This window comes from Nylanderia fulva, unplaced genomic scaffold (genome assembly GCF_048542155.1).
Source record: "Nylanderia fulva isolate GAGA-0341 unplaced genomic scaffold, ASM4854215v1 Scaffold4, whole genome shotgun sequence".
Taxonomy (NCBI): Eukaryota; Metazoa; Arthropoda; class Insecta; order Hymenoptera; family Formicidae; genus Nylanderia; species Nylanderia fulva.
In genome coordinates, this window is record NW_028190476.1 from 4,664,178 (window position 1) to 4,680,906 (window position 16,729).

Consider the following 16,729-nt stretch of genomic DNA (forward strand, 5'->3'; position numbering starts at 1 on the left):
TGGATGCAATATTATCAAAACTGCAATCTGCAGAGAGAGCGAATAATATAAATTTCGATTTAAAACTTTTAATTTGGAGCATGGGCGCCTGCAAGATTTTTTCTAGAAGAACTAGGGTGCATGATGAAAATTTTGTTTCTTATTTTTCGTTTTTTCTCAATTTTTTTATTTTCTTATTTTCATTTTTTATATATTAAATAAATATGCAAATACATTCCTTTTTTCAAAAGGAGAAGCAAATGTTTAATTTTTTTACTAATTTCAAGGGAGAGCAAATGTTCCCCTCAATTTTTTTATTTTCTTATTTTCATTTTTTATACATTAAATAATAATGCAAATACATTCCTTTTTTCAAAAGGAGAAGCAAATGTTTAATTTTTTCACTAATTTCAAGGGAGAGCAAATGTTCCTCTACGGAGTCCCATGACTTGGAGCATGAGAAACAAAATATTGGTTTTATTGGTTTGCAATCTTCTTCTACTAATTGATATCAAAGACTGGACGGAGAATAATATAATTCCGACGGCAAGGATCAAACGAGAGAGAGAAGGGGGATATATCATCGGTAAGATACCGGGCACGTGCCAGTTGACCCCGCGCGTTTATCCTGCCCGCAGCGTGGGGGTCAGCAGGTAGAACGCGTGTTTGACGAGAGATCAGGTACGAGATGTGGAAACGCACGTTACCTTATTTATGCGTACACGCCCCTGTATCCTGCGCGTGCGCGAGATTTATCTCTCAGCGCGCAATTCTCGTGTAAAATAAATCTATTACTTGAGAAAGAGAGAGAAAATCACCACTCCGCCACAATAAATAGTCATATCTTCGACACGCGCGCAGTCTTTTACTCTTGTGTCATTGCTCGAATCGAGTTTGCGGTTTTTTTTCTTCGAGAGGAAACAGGTGGTTTGTCTCTCTCTCTCTCTTGTTGAGTAAAAAAGGAAAATTTATCTCTCTGAAAACGATGCAAATAATGATATATGGAAATGGTTACGGTATAACTTGACTACCTTGAATGCACTTCTTGTTACCGGACGGAGAGAGATGCGATCGTTTGTTTGTTTCGTTTAAAAAGGAGTTAAAGATAATCTTGTATGAGTGCTCGAAGATGCAGTTAATAAAAAAAAAAAATACGATAGTCATGTAGACCTCGTCTGTATCGGAATTATTCGGGACACAACACAAAAATTTGCATCGGTCCTCCAACAACAAAATTATTCAAAGTGGTTAAATTATACGGTTCATTCTGCATATATGATAAGCAGAAGATTAGAGAGGAGTGAGAAAAAGAGAGAAACAGAATTGATAGAAAAGAAGGTATTGTATTCCAGGGAAGGATATCCATAATAAAGTAGAAGATACGTGTAAAGATACCTTCATAAAGAAAAAAAGATTCCTCCTATCCCTCGAAAAAATGTCCAACCTCACCGATATATTGACGTATCTCAGGAATGCATAACTTGATTAAGTCTTATTGACGTTGAATAAAAGATATCGCATAAAAAATGAGAAACCATCACAATCTCGTTATAGAGCGTCTGAAGCTCCTCGTTATTCTACAGAATAAATCTAATAAATATTCGATTACAGAAAATAACAACTAACCGTAGATATCAATGAATAAATTAGGCCTTTCGCAAACGACATATGTACAGTTTTAAAAAATTATGTCAAGGAAAATAAAGTCTCTGTGTGCGCGACAGAACATGTTATTATCTCGTTCCGCAACTGCACGATCGATATCGATTTATGTACACGATATCCATGCAGTTTCCAATCGATTCCACGTGACGTTAGCACGGGACACACACCTGTCTAAGAAATATACCTGTCGATATATCGCGAATTCCGTCGACAGTTCTGTCATTCAGCCCCGAAGAAGACGTCTCGATCCGTTTCGTGTGCCTCGTTGTTTAGGCATGAACGATTTCTTCGGCGCATCGCAAACTGACAGGGGAAATAAAGAAGTCATCGCGTCGTGAGAAAGAATACAAAGATCTCGAAGAAGCAAAGCGAGAAGAGAGAGGCTATCCATCGAATCCGTGACGATCCTGCGCTCGACTTTATACAGGGTGTCTGACATAAAGTGTCACATCGAAGATATACAAGTAGATCTCGTTATTTGAAGACGATATTTCCTCGGCAAAAATCTCGAGAGAGGCCATCATTTTTTGCACGTTTCCAATTTTTGCCATCATGTATCTCTTTATAACTAAACCTTAAATTAAAATTTTATTGAAATAAACTCTGCTTGAAATTAATTGGAAAATGTGGTTAATATTTTGTTAATATTTTATTGCCACAAGACTTAATTTGCGAAAAATCTTTTATTTTCAATCGCTTATAAAATCGCTCGAAAATGATTGATGCCCCAATATTTTTGCTGAGAAAAAATTGTCTCCAAATAACAAGATCTATTTGTATATTTTCGGCGTGACACCTTATGTCAGATACACTGTATAGAGAGAGAGAATCAAGCTGATTCGATAGCTGACTCCTTCTTTGTACGTATCTCTTCGGTTCCAGATCGCTTCTCTCTCCCTCCTTTCTCTTTCCATCTCGCTCATTTCCTCTCGCCGTCTCGACATCAGCTTCGCTCGACCTCTAATTCACGAGCGAACAAAAACTTAATCGGTCGCTTCCTCCGTTCGCTCTTATGGTCACGGCGAGAGAAAGAGAGACGGGAGAAAGAAGGAGAGAGAGAGAGGAAGACGTGACGAGCCTGGAGGGCTAAGATCGAGATGAAGGGTAGAAGAGAAAATGGAGGAAAAAAAGAGACCTAGAGAAGAGGGCTGGGCTTTTCCTGGAGAATACGATCAGGATCACCTTCGACGTAATCTCTCCGTATCCAGTAGCTATAAACCGCATCTGAATTCGTTTAATCGCGCGACGATACGTTTAGATGGTATAACGCGAGACTGCTCTTGTATACAGCCGGTTTATATCTGCCTGATGCTCTCTCATCTCTGTAGAATCTCCGCGCGAGCCACTCTCCGATCGGAGAGTACATCTCCCGAGATAGAGATCGGAGTAATGAAAAAAAAAAAGCGCGAGGAATGAGCACGACGAAAGTCGATTCGCCATCGGAACGATCGGGGAAAAGCAGATGCGGTTAGCTAATTCGGTAAGCCGAACTGCAGGCAGGTAAGATGGCTACGCATAAAATAGCCGGAAGCGGCGATAGTGACAGCGTGAAAGATTGTGCCAGATGTTCTCACACTGCTTGATTGCTCATCCTCGACCAAGGATAATACCTGATTCTGTTCGAGTCCCTCTCTAGCAGGAAATTCACTTGAGAAATGTAGCAAACATTTTATTCCTGGATATATACATATGTAACACTAAATTTAGTGTCAATATCTATTTTATAGAGGAATTCATTATCTATGTGTTTGTATATATTATAAGGAAAATTAATAACTGATAGTTATTAATTAATAATTATTAATAATTATTTTTTAATTTTCCTTATTAATTTTCTTTATTTATTTCTTAAATTAATGTATATTTTGAAAAAATTAATATAATATAAAAATAGGAAAAATATTATTTCCATATTTCATTTATATTTTCATATCTCGATTATCCTTAATCAGGAGGAGAGCTGTTCCTTGTTGCCTGGCAGTGAAAATTTGTAATTTTTAAGTTTCTCCAAATGTGATTAATTCAAGCCGTACTTGTACAGGAATATCGACACTTAGGTAAATACCTAAGTACCTTCGCCGAGCGTCGACACGTAGCAGATACAGCAAACACTTTCGTGCGCATCGTGGAAGGTGTTGAAGGCACGACGTTGATTAAATTTATGTCTCCGGCGGTCGTGATAAATGCGATAGTTCGATTTGGTTATAATTTGGGTTCTCGAGTAAGAGGTGTACTCTTAGGAGAGGTGTACGGACCTTTTAGTAAGTGTCAGCGCTGATATCTACCCTCCACGATTTACGACGATGATAAAGCAATGACGAACGAAAGGAGAGAATGGAACAAATTTACTTCCCGCGCATTCCCGGGCTAATCAATTTAAATATCCTCCCTCTCCCATGTAACACTTGATTAATTATCCTTGTAATATACTTTTTGGATATAATTTCCACGAAACTTACATATGACGGAAAGAATTGTATTAAAGGGAGAGATGTCGGTTCATAATATTATTACATCATAATTATTACTTCATAATAATAATTATTATAATAAATTATAACAATGTATCATATATAATTTACTGTATTATGCTATATCGTATTACATAATATCGATATTTTATATTACGCAATTGCCCTTTCCATTACAAAAATACCAAGGATAAAGATTTATTCGCGTCTGCCTTCATCTCTAATTGAATTAAACGCGTTTCAATGGCGACGCATAAATATTAGCGATTACTTATCCCGCCAATAGGGGCAAGATTAATAAGCTTGAAACGTAGCTGATGAAACGGCGAACGGCGGAGTTAATAATTCGCGTCGCTTGAACGGAAGAGAAAAACAGCTCTCGCGAGGCGAATTGTATTTAACTAACGTGGCAGCCAATGAGGCGGGAGAATACAATATTGAGTCGAACGGGGCATGAATGGTCATCTGTTTATATGTAAATAAACGACGCCTCGAACGCAGCCTGCGGCGACAGCAGGATGCGCGGTCCACTTTCGAGCCGGGGTATCTCGGATAAATATTTGTCGCGAGAGTAGGGACATCCGCGGTATGTAAATCTCTGCCTCCCTCTTTCTCTCATCAATTCCTTTTTTTCCCCTATACTTTCTTTTCGTTTTTCCCTGCTGCCTAGATTCCATTACGTGGCGCGAGTTCGAAGACGAAAAAGATGAATATTCGCGCGATAGAAGCGAGAATTAAGAGAAGGAAGAGAGTGTGGAGAAACGAACTCAATGTTACAGAGAGAGAGAGAGAGAGAGAGAGAGAGAGGGATGTGTATGGAGAACGAAGAAGGAAAGAAACGCACCACTCTCGTTTCGCATTCTGCAGCGCGCTAGTCAGCGGCTAACTATAAGAGGAGCTAACTATAACTCGCGGAGTTTCTACCCGCGTCTGCTATTTCGGGGTCCTCACGCGCGTTGTCGCACCACCAAATCCTGACCCCATCCCAGTGAAAGATCTGACGTCGCTGCACGTCTGCAGACAAGCGCGATACACGACGCATGACACAGGAAAATAGGGAAAAAAAAATAGTGTATATACCCTAAATTTCTCCGCAATTATAAACGTTGCGCTTCATCCGTTCGATGTTGTTTTACACATTTCTACAGATTTTGAAATCTGTTTCATTTTTATTCTCGTTTATTTTATCATGATTTTTATCTTCCATATTTTCCCATGGAACATGGAAAAAATTAGCTACACAGACAGAATTTACATCTTACAATTTACTCTGAAAATTATGATAATTGTGGAATAATATGGCATTGATAGAATTTTATAAGAGTTTTTCTTTGATTAATATTTATCACAATAAAAATATTAATATTTACCATAATAAGATATAAAATGTTTGATGTAACATTTATTGAATACATATTAATATTTTTTTGTAGCAAATATTTATAAGAAAAATTCTTATAAAATTCTTCCAATACGATATTGTTCCACGATAATCATGATTTTCAATCCTATAATAGAAAAATTTCTCCGTATATCATAGCTAGATTTTAGCTATCCCTATATTGCAATCTGAAAAACTATTATTTTTTAGCTACAGTTTAACGGAGAATTCTATAGCTAAAAAATATTAGCTATTATAGCTAAAATTTAGACATGACAACTAAATTTCATGTATAATATAAAAACAGCTAAAATTGAGCTATAGTAACTAATTCTTTTTCCATGGAAATTTTTTCCTTTCAGAGAAGCCTCTGTTAAATTTCATGTTGTAATATAGACAACTAAAATTTAGCTATGCTGACTTTTTTCCATGAAATAATCACACAATTCAATGTAAATACGAATCGATAATCTATTCTGATTACAGCATAAATGTAAAATATCTCTTAGAAATAAATCGGTATTAACAGAGATATTTTAATGAATAATATTTATAATTATAGTATATAATAATTCCCTTTTAAATAATCAGCTTAAAAAACTTCATTAATAACTTATCCTGTAGATTTTTTACAAAAACCTCGTATATTTAAGAAAAAAACACGGCATTAAATATAATCTACAGATAAACATTTTACGTAAATAGTTTGAAATAATCGCGAATCAAAATTATTATTATTGATAATTTAATAACTCATTATTACAATATTAGAAAGAATAATAATTTAATGCTCAGGTACCTTGAAATGGAGTGAGAACTTTTTTAATGACCAGTTTTACCGCGATTATTTTTAGTTAGAGCATTTTACACCCGTGTATAAAGTTATATGTAATCGTATAAGCTGTTACATATAGTTCTAAGCCGGTTCTTATCCAGTTTTGTGCGGCGTGTTAATTACGTTTAATTACGTCGCAGCGATTAAGCGTTCGCTCGGGAGGTCAATGCACGGTTGCTGTTTCGATGACGCTCGCTAAGTTCGCTTTATTGGCTAAATCCTATAATTTATTTATAAGCTAAGAATTCTAGTGGAGATTGGCCGACATTTTTTTTGGCTTCGTCTAGAGTTACGCCTTCACTTTTATTGCAACGTAGAAAAACGCCTACACGCGATTTATATTCGCGTTCAAGACGATATAAATATAACCGGCATAATAAATATGGATCCGATGTTTTTCGCGTCACGTCAAATTTATTTTTTTGCAAATTTTTTGAAACTAAAAAAAATCGATTTAAAACTTTTTCCTCAATGGTAAAAATCGACCGAACTGGCAATCATTTATTGTAGATAATTAGTTAAAATACAACGTTTCGGCTGTCATTGCAGCCCTTTTCAAGTAAATCAAAAGTAAATGCAAAATAAATTAATACAGTAAATCAAATTCACTGCATACCTCCGACAACATTCACCATTGTTTTAATGAACAATGTAAAATTGACAGAAGTAAGCAAGAAATAAAAAGATGTTAACAGTTAGCGAGAATCTTAGTCACTACTAATGTTGTCGGAGGTATGCAGTGAATTTGATTTACTGTATTAATTTATTTTGCATTTACTTTTGATTTACTTGAAAAGGGCTGCAATGACAGCCGAAACGTTATATTTTAACTAATTATCTACAATAAATAATTGCCAGTTTGGTCGACTTTTACCATTGAGGAAAGATTTTTATTAATTATTACTGGCTAACCTTAAGGATTTTTATCTGTTAAAACTTTTTTCCTTGACGTCAGATTGAAACTGACTTTTGAAATCGCACGAAGAGAAAATCTCTCAGTTCGGTCCCGATTAGAGTCTTATACATCTGTATACGGTCGATCCGATCGATCGTGATTTTCGAGCGATTAAAGGGAGCAGAACGTAATTAGCGTTGAACGAGCGACCGGATTAACCTTGCGCTCTCGTCTCGCTTGAAAACGCAAGCTCGCTCGCTCGCTCGCTCGCTTTCGCTGCGAAAACAGAACCGGGCACATGTCGAACGAACCGCACCGACGTGATCGCGTGCATCCGGTGGATCGACCGAGTATCCTTTTCGAGTATCTCCATTCTCGACTCACGGGCTCGCTGTGTTTAACCTTGTCGGTTTCCTGAACCCCGTGAAAGAAAAAAGCGATTCCCTCCTCCTCTTCCTTTCGCCCCTTTAATCTTACCCCCGCGTGCGTCTGCACACCAGTCTGCGTGACATTAGTATCCTAGAATAATCTTGAGAACGCATGCGGCACGTTCTCGCGAAATCGTGAAATCGTGAAATTGCTCGAAAATGCATGCAACAAAATCACGAACTGTGGCAAATTTCCACTTGATTTTTTTTTATTTGAGGGAATTTTTTTGACAGAAAAAATGGTGACGCAATTTTGTTTAAATTGTCGGCATTAGTTGTAGACGCATTTATACGCAATTTGTCAATTAATAAGGTAGAAAGTCTTTCTCTCTTCGTCTACGCTTCGCGTAGCAATATAGTAAAATATTCGTTCCGCCCGCGAGTACAAACGACCTCTGAATCCTTCAGACACGTTATTGCACATGCAATACACCTGTTACTGTACTGGATTGCGTAAGTTACCTCGGTGGCGAGCCCACGAGTCAAACTGACCGCAAGAATTCCGAATACTTTCACTCGTTTCAGGCGCGGCACGAAAACGACGCGCGAGAGAGAGAAAGAGAGACCGGGCTGAGAAAGTATCCCAATATGTGTGCAACACGATCTCTGATAACTGCAGCATGAGGAAAAAAAAGAGGAAGTGAAAGAGAGAAAGAAAGAGAGGAGGAAGGTGACGAAAATAAAGTCCCCAACTTACGCACTTGAGCCCGATGTTACAGACGAACAACCGGAGATACGGAATGCAGATACATTCCTATGTTTCCTCATCGATCGTATAAACGCACTGCAGAGGCGTATATTGCCTCAAGTACACGTGTCATGTTCGAAATTGATACAAATTACGCTGTGTTACTTAAGATTAAGGCGCAAGAATTGATGAGAGTCCATCGTCCTAGTCGAAAGATATGCGTTCAGACGAGTAAATTCTTTTAACAATAATATACGAATAGTAGGGAGAGAAACACGAAAAATTTTGTTTAGATCTATAATAAAAATGTTTGAAAATAATTATTGCATCTAATGCTCATATTAAGGAAAATGAGCGATTTAAAAGGAAATAATTTTTATGTTGTGTATTATATTTTTAAATTAGTAATTTTAGTAGGTTTTTTATATTTGGCACGATTAGTCGAGTCAAAATCTGCGATAAAAGCGAACAAGCCTTCATTTTGTGAGTTAGAATGCAGACTTTGAAAATGCAACTATCTCACAAGATTGAGAGATCTCACGTCTAAAAATATTTAAATTGACTTTTTCATCATGCAATGCTCATCTAATAATGAATAAAGTTTTTATATTATATTTAACAAAAAATTATCACAATATATGTATATGTAATAATTACATTATTTATTGTACACAGAGAGAATTTTCTCTTAGAATTTGAAAATCATGGTAATCGTGAGATAATATATGGAAGAAATTTTATGAGAATTTCTCCGATTAATATTTATCACAATAAAAAATTATAATATCTATCATAATAAAATAAAAAATATGTTTAATTAATCTTACTAAAATATACATACAGTATAATTTCAATAATTTTAGAACGTGTTAAAAATTATGTTAAAAACTTAAGATTCTTTATTTAAGTGTTTTAAATAGAATAGATGTCCAAAAAATGATAAAATATTTTACAATGCAGCATAATATTTTCAATCCAGCTTAATCGCTCACGATAATTTTAACATGCAGATGCAATATAATAATTTTCGACTTATTATCATTGCAAACATGATAAAATTTGTATTGAATTTTGCGGGAAAATGTAACGAAAATAATAATAATATGTATTACGATTATCATGTGATATTATAATTTTTATTTTATACAGAAGATATTTTCTGCGGAGATTTATACCATATGTTACAGATAATAATAAATTACCATAATTTTATGCATTGCAGAATACATATATATTGCAGTAATTTTGAAAATTGAACAATCATTTATATGCTGCAGTCGTTTAAGATAAGCTAAACAGTGCATGAGGCAACGAGAGTGCATTCTATATTAATGCACGCACTTCGAAGGTCTGTAAGCTATGCAAACTAGCTCGACTGTGTTAGTTAATCTACTGATATTATCAATTTATGATCGCACGTGCATGATTCGGCATAGGCGGGACTTATTTCGTGCGAGAACAAAAGCGAAAGCGCTTGCGTTTAAAGTCTCAGTTGTAAATACATATATAATTATTTTACGTGATCATAATATACATGTATAACGTGATATCTGAAGTGTAAACGGTTAAATACAAGAATTTCAACACTACTTTTGTAACAACACCGTTTCGAATAATTTCTTTCTTACTTTAATATTTCAAAAGTAAAATATAATATATATTAATAAATAAAAAATACTATAACAATTTAATTTATAAATTGAGTATTGTGTAATTTACGATCAATTTTTAAACAAAACTTTCATTATATTACAAAATGATATTATCAACCAATAATCTATCCCGCAAGAGAATAAAACCAGTAATATATTTATTTTTTCTTTCCAAATGTTAATGTAAAGTCTTTAAAAAATTGAAATAATCATTATTTAAGTAAAATGTTTAATTATAGGCTGCAATGGATGACAAGTTTTCTTATTACTTAAACGAGTCAGCGTTGGCTTACTAATATTTTGTTTACGTAATAATTTCTGCTAATGCATCCTGAAACCTCGCATACCACGAAATTCCACAATAATCCACCCTTCCAGCGAATAAAGAGGATGAGCCCAGCATATCTGTCCCTATAGTCCTATCATCTCTCGAATCTGCGGAACCTTGAGGAGTATCTCGGCACAGACGCGTCTATTTAAAATTGCAAACCGGTGAACCCGCGCGAACAGATAGGATCTGTCGAAAAAGGCATAAAGCGACCAAAATGTGTCGCACAAAAGCCCCTAAAGAAGGTCAACCGGACTCGGAGGGGTCAAGCGGAGTCAACCGATTGCGATTTGGTTTATGGCGTGAGCTCTTGTACTCCTTCTCTCCCTTTATCTCTCCTTCCCTCTGTATATTATTGTATTTTCGACGATGATTTACGATAGGAACGACCGTTTGCATTTGTGTTCCTTCTAATTTTTTTTTATTTCTTTCTTGCCCGGCGCTCGACGATGCGTCGCGGGACATCATCAGCTATATCCCGGAATTTCCGGAGCTGATGGCCGATTCTCGCGTTTCTTTCTTCACGCGTCATTCAGAAGGAACAGCACCTCTTATTGAATAAGGCAAGGCGATAAATAATACGCGGATAGTCTAAAAGGAAATATCTAAACTCTCACAAAATGACGTATCTCTCATATGATTTCATCTATTCTATGCAATTACGTTCCTAATATTTACTTGTTCTACCGTAAAATGATAAAATAAAGAGATCTCGATGATTGTGAAAAGCGCAAATTGCTTGTTCTTCAGACTTTAAAACAGCTTTAGAATTATTCCGCCTCTATTATATCTTCACGCCTTACTATTTTCCGCTTTATCTTATCTATATACTTTCACTTTATTGTAATGATTAATCTGTTTCATGAAACACTATCTATTCCTGTACGTTGATTTTGTAATGCATTTCCTTTATTTACGATTTTTATCATGTTTAACCATTTCCTTTATTTACGATGTTAGAAGGAAGGATGTTATTTATCCGAATATAATTTCTTAGCGATGTTATCAATTCGTTTCATGAAAGTTTAGCAGGGAAACGTATACGTGACGTAATTTATAAATTGTAAAATTAGAAATTCACAATGTGTGCGCGCAGCGCACGTAAGATTAGGTGTCTGGAAGAAAGTAATTCTCGCAAAAATCCATAATGAATATCATACGTAAGAGTTAATCTAGTGTACTTACTTTCAAAGTGCCGAGTTCAATGCACTTATAATTTCGCCAATCTCAATATTAGATGCAAAAGAAGGTAAAAGAATAGGTATGTAAATATAGAAACTGTTACATCACTGGACGCTATTACACAAAAACTTCTCCAACAAAGTAATTTTACTTAAAGTAAATTTAAAATGTATAAAGTTATCGAAACCACAAAATGTATATATACATATTATATACAATATTATATATTAAATATATAATATATGTTATTTTTGCATTATATATATGTGCGTATATATATATTTACAATTTGCCTTTTTACAGTATTTTACACACGGGGAAAAATTAGTTATCATAGCTAAATTATCATACCTAAATTTTAGCTATAGTAATTAATATTTTTTAGTTATAGTTTAACCAAGAATTTTATAGTTAAAAATATTATATAGTTATCATAGCTAAAATTTAGGCATGATAACTAAATTTCCTGTGTGATATAGAAACAGCTAAAATTTAGCTATAATAACTAATTTCTTTTCCATGATATACATATATAAAATACTATAAAAATGTTACGATAAACATATATAAATATATACAAAATACAAAAAATTCCAAATATTGCGGACAATTTAACTGAATGTAATCTATGTCTAATTTTATAAGAGAGACTAATAAAAAATATGCATATGTAAATTGAACGGTACAAGGATTTCTCGAGCGAATTAAACGTCTCGAGAAATATTGCCTCGCGATATAAATCGCGATTAATGTAATTAAAAAGTCCGAGAATGCGTGGAGCAGGTTTACGCGATTGTCGCGAAGAAACGCAACAGCGATGCGAAGAGGCGCGTCCCTCTCTCTCTTGACAGATGGCCGCCAGAGATTTCCGCAAGAAAACAACGTTTACAAAAACGTTGACGAGAGATACAGCGTAAATATGGCGGACAACGGGGAAGCTTCGAAGGAAGCTCCGCAATTTCTAGAGAGCGACGAGATTAATATCCTTGCGAAAGCGACTCGTCACGTCGTTCCACATTCGAATGTGGAACTGTTCGCTCTCTTTGCATATTAAACGCGAGATACTTCTCGCACGTATCGACAAATGTGCCAACTCCCTTATTTTATTATCCAATTTATTTGGCCAATCTCCTCGAGAGAGATCAAGAATATAAAGAGATAAGAAAGATTTTGTACAAAAAAGTGCATTTATATCGACATATTAAATAATTCCACAGAAAAAAATATTGATCATACCCTGAAAAAAAACTAAATGACTAAATGATTAATAAATATTTATTTCAATACTACCTAATAAATCGTTTATTTGAAACAAACAAATATTTATTTGTTTTGAAAAAGACTTTTTTATACCAAATAAATATTTATCACATCAAATCAATATTAATTTCAAATAAATGATTTATAAGGCAGTGTTGAAATAAATATTTATTCGAATTCAATACATTTTTTTTCAGTGTAGCTAAATTTTAGGTGTTCCTATATTATACCTAAAATTTAGTTATTATGTCTAAATTTAATAATAATAACTAATATTTTTAGCTACAGTTAAAAGAAGAATTTTTCGTTAAATTATAACTATAAAAGGTAATTAGTTGTCACAGTTAAAATTTAAGCATGATAACTAAAATTTCAATATAGAGACATAAAATTTAGCAATGGTGGTTAATATTGTTTTTCCGTAAAATAATCGCGCGATGTAAAATCATTACACGCGTCGTAATTTTGTTACTGACATGTGAGAATATATGTGGTAACGAAACAAGGAACACTTTGTCGAACAAGCTCGTATACATCGCTCTGATTTCATCGTAACTTCATCCGTTTCTTTATTTCATCTCAGAGATCCACGTCCGGTCACAGCTTCTACATTTAATAGAAAATTGCGCGACATGGGCGTCCGCAGGTTCTTTTCAGGAGGAGGCATAATTACATTTTTTTGTTCTTTCTTAATCTTTTTAAATTTAATTTTTTGTTATTTTATTTTGATTTTTTTATATAAAATATGCAAATAAATTGCAATTAATTTTTAATGCTTAATTTTTTATTGATTCCAAGGGGTGGAAAATGCCCCTTCTTGCTCCCTTTCTTCCCCCTGTAGACGCCCATGAACATTACTCTTTCCAAAGACAGTTAAGCTAAACAATTTAAGGTATACGCAGACCGGATGAAATTGGAAAATAGATAAAAATAAATAAAAATAAATAAAAATAAAAAAAGGATATACTTCGGTAAATTAAGCGCGTTACGTGTTCTGGAATGGTATTTACGTACATACATGACGCTCGCGTGGCCGTGGATGCACTGGTAGATATATGAAATAGCGTTACGAGCAGTAAAAGCGAATCGACCGCTTTCACATGCTCTGCAGTTTGTATATACGACCGTGCAATTTATAGCACACAGTGAAATGAATGCGTCTCTCTCGCTATCGATCCTTCTATAATTCTATACCGTTATTCCTAGTTTACGTTAGAATACGTCATTTATTAAGCATACAAATTTAAAGTCCTCGCGGCGTATCTGTAACGCGAACTTGACACGCGGCGTTGCGTTAAAACAAAAACTTTTCAAGGCAATTATAGGTGATTCGTAAACAAATAAGAAGTAAGAATAATTTCTTCCGAAATTAACTGGAAACATTTCTGTTATTCTGCACTATTTTTTGGAAAAATTTAGATACAAGTAGGCGTAAACTTTTTTTATAACTCTTAAAATAAAAAAATGACGTAAAAAATTATTTTTATTTATAATTAAGTATTAATGCAATATTTCTTTTATGTCATTTATTAGACTGCAAAAATTTTGTATTATGAAATTCCATATGAAATAAAAATTCAGAAGTTCAAGATTAATAAATTTCTTTATTTTTAAATAAGAAATTTATATCGAAGCCATGACAATTTTTATTTGAAATTCTATTTGCTAAATACAATTATTTTTTTTTATATTGTAAATAAAAAAATAGAATCTGTACAGAACTGCTTCCAGAAATGTGTGTCGAGAATTAATCTAGATTTGAACTGTTTCTCATATTCTCGTTGTATGCATATTTTGCATTTTCCCTCGAAGAGAATACAAAGATACGCGTTCGTGTACGTCTTATTATAAGACCCCATTATTATCTGTCTACAAACAAAGTCGTAGAAGTATAATCGCATTCGAGAGATTACAAATGTCAAAAAAATTAAGATTAACCCTTCGATTGCGGAAAGATGTTTCATTCGCGAGTCGTCATTTTCGTAAAGATATATTGTGGTAAACGCGATAAATTGCGAAATTTTGCAATACCACAAAATTTCGCTCATTATTCGCATGTACAATCGACGCTATTATACCGTGTGACACGAATAATTGAAAATGAAAATTACGTATAAATTGTCGCGGTGATATTTTTCTTCTCTTTCCATTGTCATTTGCATTGAATCATTTGCACGCCACAATTAACGGCGACGTTATTAACATTTACGTCCGAGATACATTGTGGCAAAAGTTCTTCGTCATTGCAATGCGATGCAAACTTTGTTGGAGAAGCCGCATAATGCAAAAAGTTGTAGAATGAACGAATTTCCGGAAGCGTATTCAGAAGCAAAACCGGAGCAAAATCGCGCTGACGATCGATTCGATTGCCCGGAATTGCTGGTGCGAACGCCCTTGTACCATAATACCGTAATGCGTCAACGATATATCTCTGTCTCCGTTTTAATTATCAAATAAATATGCCTCGTGTATAACAAACATAGCTAATAGCAAATTAGATGTATAAATAATTGTCCAATATTCAGTAAGATATTTTTTTTTAAATATAATAATATATATTATACCTGGAGTAATGGAAGGGCGCAGATTTCATTCATCATCGTTGACGTCGCGGTTTAAATAGCGCGCGATATACAATTGCCTCTTTTATTACCGCGAAAAATGCAAATGTCAGCGAATTGTCATTTACCTTTATTTGTGCGGCGAGATGACTGGCGAACTGTCGTCTTCCGGTTGCTGCAGAAAACTTATAGTGCACCGGCGGAAAAACACCCCCTGCAGCTGCTGCAGTACTGGACTCCGGTTCGTTCCTCTCGGAAAAGCACAGGTGTCATCGCACTGTCACGCACGCGAATCGCCGCATCGAGTTTACCGCGGCAGTGTCTCTCTTTCTCTTTCTCCTCTCGGTAAATACGTGACGTATATCGTTAGATATTTCGCGCGATTTGGAAAACAATTGTAGAATTTCGGGGAGTGGATGGAACGTGAACCTCGATCGATGTCCGTGCGCAGACTGCCCGTACCGCATCGTCTGCACCGGTTGCCTCGCGTTCGTCATACTACGGTCCCTCGTCGTGTCCTTTTCCCTCGCACGTGTTTCCGCTCTTTCGTTCGTTCCCCCACCGCGCGTGTTCCATCCATCTCGCTTGCACACGTGCGAATTTTCCCTGCAAGCACCATAATCGTTAGATGAGAAAAACTCGTCTGTATTAACAAAAAAATAATAATAAAGGTATCAAATCAAGAAGGAAATACTATATATGAGTTGTAATAAAAAAATTTTTTAATCTTCTTCCAGTGAAATTTTTTGCGCTTTTGTAACGTTTGACCATTATTAATTTTTTTCATTTTCTAGTTAATAATGTAATGTACCACCATGTGGCAAAACACACAAAACAGTCAAAGGAATGTAATAATACTCGATTGGTAATACTTGTCTCCATATAAAAAAATTTGTAGAATGCTTTTAGTATCATAATTGTTAGATGAGAAAAACTCGTCAATATTATAAAGAAGAAAAAATAATAATAAAGATATAAAATCAAGAAAAAAATATATAAATTGTAATAAAAAATTTTTAATTATCTTCCATTTTTTTGCACTTTTGTCACGTTTGATAAATCATTATTAATTTTTTTTCATTAACTAGTTAATAATGTAACGTGTGTCACCATGTAACAGAAACTTCAAAAGGAATGTAATAATAATCGACTGGTAATAATCTTGTCCTCATATATAGCTTATTTACAAAGAATTTATAGAATGTCGCTTCTTATCTTATAGTATCATAATCGTTAAATGAGAAAAACTCGTCAATATTATTAAAAAAAGAAAAAAATAATAATGCAGGAATAGAATAGAGAAAAAATGTGAATTATAATAAAATAATTTTTAATTATCTTCCGCTAAAACTTTTTTTGCAGGTTTAATAAACCATTATTAATTTTTTCCATTTACTGGTTAAT

The 16,729-nt window shown here is 34.4% G+C and overlaps 1 protein-coding gene across 1 annotated transcript in view; it reads right to left on the reverse strand.

The window, feature by feature from the left end:
- LOC114936215 (uncharacterized) overlaps positions 1-16,729 on the reverse strand; it is a 41,603-nt gene that overhangs the window by 19,252 nt on the left and 5,622 nt on the right. Inside the window, exon 2 of the mRNA XM_085485878.1 lies at positions 15,454-15,931. The gene's annotated coding sequence lies outside the window, so the exon portion shown is untranslated. The remainder of the gene's footprint in view (positions 1-15,453; positions 15,932-16,729) is intronic.